This window comes from Cavia porcellus, unplaced genomic scaffold, assembly GCF_034190915.1.
Source record: "Cavia porcellus strain 051 isolate PalLab524CR breed Dunkin Hartley unplaced genomic scaffold, mCavPor4.1 scaffold_18, whole genome shotgun sequence".
Taxonomy (NCBI): Eukaryota; Metazoa; Chordata; class Mammalia; order Rodentia; family Caviidae; genus Cavia; species Cavia porcellus.
Genome location: NW_026947501.1, coordinates 28,713,073 through 28,719,331, shown reverse-complemented (window position 1 = coordinate 28,719,331; position 6,259 = coordinate 28,713,073).

The following is a 6,259-nucleotide window of genomic DNA, read 5'->3' as shown; positions in this document are numbered from 1 at the left end:
AAACCCCACAACACTGTTGACCTATTAACATCTAGGATTCTTGGTACATTCTATTGCTCTCTGTGGTTAAACATTTTCCGGAAACAGCACACCTTACAGAAACATACGGAAGGGGGGTTGGGGGGATTTACAAGAAGCTGAAACTTAAGTCTTTCTGGAAATGGAAATTTAATCCTATCGAAAATGGCGCATAAAGAACAGGAGGAGGCACATTGGTTAGAGCTAGGCCGTAACATCACCACCTTCCTCAAGCCCAGAGCCTCTCCTGCTGGCTCAGAACTACTCCTGCACAACCATCGCAGCTCTGTTGGTGACTAGGAGTTGTGGGACACTCAGGAACCCACCACTGTCAGACGCCATCATCGCTCTACCTGGCCCTGGATGCCCATCATTTTCAGAGTATAACCCTCAAGCTGTGTATAGTGGTGGCACATGCCTATAATTTCAGATACCAGGTAGGCAAGAGGATCACAAGTTTGAGGCCAGCCTGGACAACTTAGTGAGACTCTGTATTAAAATAAAATTAAAGAAGGGCTGCAAATGTAGCTCTGTTGGAATCATTACCTAGCATGCGCAAGGCTCATGTAACATAAGCTCCAGTAACACAAAAACAAAATAAGTAACTGTTAGGAGTTTCCAACACAATAGAGAAGCAAAAAGAAAGAAAATAATGCCTTTATTGAGGTCATGGAGAGGAGCATACATCTCATGGTGGTTGGGCTTTCTCTAACCAGAAATAAAAATGGCAGGAAATTTTGGCCAGAGGAAGACTTTGGGGCAGGCATTCATGGTATACAAGGAACAGAATAGAATTCTTTTTGGGTGCATGTATGGGAAAGGAAATAGGAAGTTGTAATCAAGGCTGAAAGGGAATGGGGAAGAAGTGGTCATCAGGGTAAGTGTTGCTTTTGCTTTGGCCTTCTGCCATGCTAGACCACCGCCATAATGTCCAGTAATTTACACTAGGGCAAAACCCTTCCAGCCACCCTTAGCATTCCTGCTTTATAGGCCAGCATGCACCAACTGGCCCCACTTAGCATGTTAAGTGGGTCCTTTGGTTGACTGAAAGGCTCTAAACCCACCATGGAGGCAGTATAGATCAGTTTTCTTCCTGTTTAGGACTCATTGGTACAGATAAGTACAAGAAATGTATATTAGTAAGAGACTAGAAATAAAGTACTATCACACACACAATTTGGGATAATTTAAGGGCAGGCATACCCAGGGGTTTAGGGGATAGTGCATCATCCCAAAGTCAGCCTAACTCCTAAGCCTAAAGGTCTGACAGAGAGTGCAGTAAAGGGAACCCAAATGTGGGGAGGTAGGGCTCACAGGGAGCTGCCAAGGGCCAAGTCCTTTGGTCAAGAAGCAAAGAAGTCAGTGGTGCAGGAAGGGAGGAAGAAATAAGTTGGCTTTACTCTCTTCCTCTCTTCCTGTGTGCTGGGGTCTTTCCACTGGCTGCACCCAACCAGCAGGGGAGGGAGAGAGCCCCTGATGAGGGCATACACGTCAGCTTCCCTGGGGCACAAGCAGAAGGGAGCAGGGTACAGAATACCTGCCACAGTACCTTTGCCCTTCCCAGCGGGAATCCCTCTCCTGCATTGTTCTGGCAACACATACCCAGAGTGCTAGTGATGCACACCATGAGGAATATGCCTTGAGGCACATCAACTGTAGACATAAAGACACAAACGCAAAGAAAAGAAAGGAGCATATTAAAAAATTGAGCAAGGCAGGTTACCCTGGCCACATTCTAATACCCTGGTACTGAGGTAGAGCTCCTCCCTCATTTCTTCTCCCTGTGTCTTTCTTTGCCTTTCTCAAGCTCTATGTCACAGACTTTCTGTCTCACTTTTCACTCAAAAACACAGCTAAACTCAGTATCATTGGCATAAGCCTGTCATCCCAGCACTTTGGAAGGCCATGGCCGGAGAACTGCCAGAAGTTCAAGGCCAGCCAGGGATACATAGTGACTCTGGGGTGCACTCTGGGAAGCTGTGGCAAGAATATCACAAATTCAAGCCCAGTCTAGGCAATTTAGCAACTTAGCAAGAGACCGTGTCTCAAATGTTTTAAAAAGGAGCCAGGCATGGTGGTGAATTTCTGTAATCCCAGGATTTGGGAAACTGAAGAAGGAGGATTTCCAGGAGTTCAATGCCTGCCTGAGCTACATAGTGATTTCAAGACCAGCCTAGACTATGTAAAGAGATGTTATCTCAAAAAAAAATTTTTTTTAATTTCAAAAGGGGAGCATGGGTGGTTCTGGGGATATAGCTTGTATGAAGGCCCTGGAGTCAGTCCTTCATATGGACCAAAAAAAAAAAAAAAACCACTAATAATTTAAAAAGACATAAACCAGCATTTTATAGAAAAAAGAAATAAAAATGACCTAACAATGCTCAATATTATTTATAATTTATGAACTAAAAATTATAAAATTTCATTTATTTTTAACCTCTCATATTCACAAAGATGAAAACATTTAGCAACACAGTATTTGCATAGTTATGGGAGAAACTGTTGTAGGGATATGTTCTAGTTTGTGTCTGGATATCCCCCCAAACCTTCATGCAGTCATGAGGGGTGGGCTTTTCAGAGGTAGCTGAATCTAGAGTTTGTGATTGATTCGAGGTTCATGCTAGAATAAAGGCTACAAGTGCCACACACACACTAGGACAGTCGCCTGCATACACTGTAATGGACAGAACAGGGCTTGTCTCTTTCTTTCCTCACTTGCTTTTGTTACCTTCTGCCATGGTGAACTACTTCTCCTCTGGAATATCCCTCTGCCAAGCCACTTTGTCTTGAAGCCAGCTAATTATAGACTGAAATCTCCACAAACGATGAGCTAAATAAACTTTTCCCCCTTTAACTTTAGCATTGGGGATTTTTGTCTCAGCAATGAGCAAAGTAACTAAGACAAGATATATATTAACATAATTTCTTCAGTGGATTATAAATTTAAATTTTATATTCTAGATAATTTAGCAATCCTCCCTCCAGAAATTCATTCTGTAGATATACTCCCACATGCAAGCAAAAATGTGAATTAAAATACGGATTGCAACATTGCCTATAAAAGCAAGTGCTGAGAAAAATCCTAATTGCTTATCAATACAGGATTTAATAAATAAAACTTTGCATGCCCCCAGTGACACAATGTAAAATAAAATTAAAAATAGGTAAATACATGTGTTCTGGTAAGAAAACATCTTCATGATTTAATAGGGAGGGCTGGGGATTTAGCTCAGTGGCACAAGCGCCTTCCTGGAAAGTGTGAGGTTGTGAGTTTGATCCCCAGTACGGAAAAAAAAATGTTTTATTAGGGAAAGGCAAGGTATAAAACAATGACTATGATATTCTGCTAATCATGGAGGTTTTGCTTTTTAATTATTATTTGTAGGTACAGCTTCACGGGGATGATAAAGGGAGATGGAGCCAGAATCAGCTGGAAAAGAGTGCAAGAAACAAGTACCTTGATTCTCTTTGGCCTCTTACTCTTAACCATGGGGATTTGTTCTTTCCATGCTCCTGATTGGCAAGGTAAGCAGGCTTACAATTTTTCCAGCCACAATAAAAAGAGTAATAGAAAAAACTTTTTTAATTCTACTAGAGTTGTTAATAATTAAAGTTATTTGGGAAATCTCTGGGCAAACACACCACTGAAACACCACTAAAAAGACAGTGAAGAAATGAAATTGTAAACCAAAAATCCAAAGAGAATAGAAGGAGCAGATGAAGCACAATTAGGCACACTTATTGTTCAGAGAAAGATTCTACAACAGTGAGAAGCAGTTTGCCCCCAAGGACATGGGACAGACTCAGGACACAGACAAACAACATCCTGGGGAGGAAGGGGAGAAGTCAAGAGCTGAAATCAGGGACCTGGGTTGAAAGTCCACACACAGGCCAATTAGAAACCCCCGCTTCCTTCCCGAACCCTACCAAGGTAAATACCGTGGTTTACTCACTAGAGAAACTGAAATTAAAAACCAAGAGTTTTAACCTCATATCTGTCTTCTAACTGGTCTAACTACCAAGTCAACAGTGGACTGAACAAGGAAATATTCAAGACTTGTAAGAACTCCAGAGTGAACTGTTCCAACAATCTTCCCTAAAAGTAGCTGGAGAAGAGCTTCCCAAATATACATGAGCAGAGGAACAGCTGGAGAATCTTATGAAATTGTACATTCTGATTCTACTTTTCTAGCAGATCCTGTGTGATTCTGACACTGCTGGTCCCTGAACCACATTCTAAACAGCAGGATACTACAGTAGCAGTTTTCAATCTGTGACTGAGGGACTTCTGGGGAGAACCTGCAATCCTTTCAGAGAGCTATGAGGTCTGTGTAAAACCAGATTTCCTCCAAATACATCAATTAAAATGATACATTTCAACAATGGTGAGCATCTAGCTGTCTTCTGGTAAACCAGATATTTAAAAGATTTATAAGAGCTGGGTATGGTGACACACTCCTGTAATTGCAGAACTTGGGAGGCTGAGGCAGGAGGATTATTGCAAATTGAGACCATCCTGGGCTACAAAATGAGCCCAAGTCCAGCCTAAATTGCATAGCGAGACCCTGTCTCAAAAAGACACAAAAACATAAGATAATACATCTCTTTTCAGTACATATTTGCTTTAAAAATAGTTATTTTTCATTAGAAATGCTACTTATTTTAATATTTTACATTTTATTATTGTAATTTTGATGTGAATTAATGAATAGTTTAATGATCTTAAATTCCTGACCTGGTAAATGTGGATGGATACAATCACATCAACAACAAATGATTTTTGGAGTCTTCAATAATTATTAAGAATACCATATTAAAGGACCCTGAGATAAAAAATGTTTGAGAACTGCTGTACTAGAAAATGTTCCAGGAGAAAGGTGAAGGATCTAGAAAATAGATCCCAAAACAGGACAGAGCAAAGCCCATGACAACAGCCGTGCTGTTTTCTCTTGCTGAGGTAGCAAGTTTTCACAATGCAATTTCCAATGACTCAAATTTATTATCTTGATTTCTACAGGGCTAAAAGGAGGCACAGCACAGCTTAGCCAGATCCTGCTCAGAACTCACAAGATTGAAGTCAAGATGGTGGTAGGACACTTTCTTTCTGGACACTCTGGGGGTGCATGTGCTTCTACCATCATTCAGGCTGTTGGCAAGTTTCAGTTCTAAGTAACTGCAGGATGGAGGTCCCTGTGTCTTCGGGGTCTGTTGCAACTTCTAAGAGCCATCCCAGCCCTTGGTGGATGGCTCCCCTGATACATCTTCAGAGCCAGCAATAGCAGGTCAGTATTTCCCATGCTTCAGATGTCTCTCCCCTCACTCTCCTGTCACACCTGATTTTTCTGCTTTCATGTGATTACACTGGATGTTCTAGAATAGGTTCCCTATTTTAATATCATAAGATTAGTAATCTTAATAATTTCTGTAAAGTCCTCCATAGTAGCACTTATATTAGTCTTTGACTGAATCACCAATCGATGAGGAACTTAAGGAAGATCTCCAGAATTCTACCTACCATCACAGCAAAGAGAAACTTGCAGATCATAGCAAGCAGCAGGCTGAGGTGCTGCCAATCCAGGCTCTTGTTGGGGCAGTCACTGTGAACAGCTGTCCCTTGGCCATGCCACCTTGCCTTGGAGCCAGCTGTGTATGGACTAACATCGCCACCAACTGCAAGCTAAATAAACATTTTCTTCCTTCATTTTGTCATCAAGTAATCTCAGCAATAAAAGTAACCAAGACAGAAGTCAACTCATAAATGAAAAAATGGCAAAATAAATTTATTTAGAAATATGGAAGTAAATAATAGGGAGACAAAGAATAGGTGAAAGCCTTTGTGTCTAGGAGCTGGATTGAGAAAAACGTGGGCAGAGTTCCTCGGGGCACACTCTTAGTGCTGTCCAGGCTTTGCCTTGACTCCCGCTGCCCTCCCACACCACTCTGCGGTTTTCTGCCCTTGCCCGAGCACCAGGCATCTGACCTGGCTATTTCCTTGCCTCTGGGTCCTGGCTGAATTCAGCTAGTGGAGGCACTGCACAGACGAAAAGGGGGAGCAGAGAAGGGGTTCCTGGGCCTGCCATCCTCCCAGCTCTGGTGGTGTTTCTGCAGCGGCTACAGTTCCCCTCTGAGCTCCAGCTCCCACTGCATAGCGTCCAATGTCCCCTTCCTTGCCCCTTCAGACCTAAGAATAGAAATGATGTCTGCTGTTGGTGTCCTCTGGGTATGTCCTCACCCCAACTCT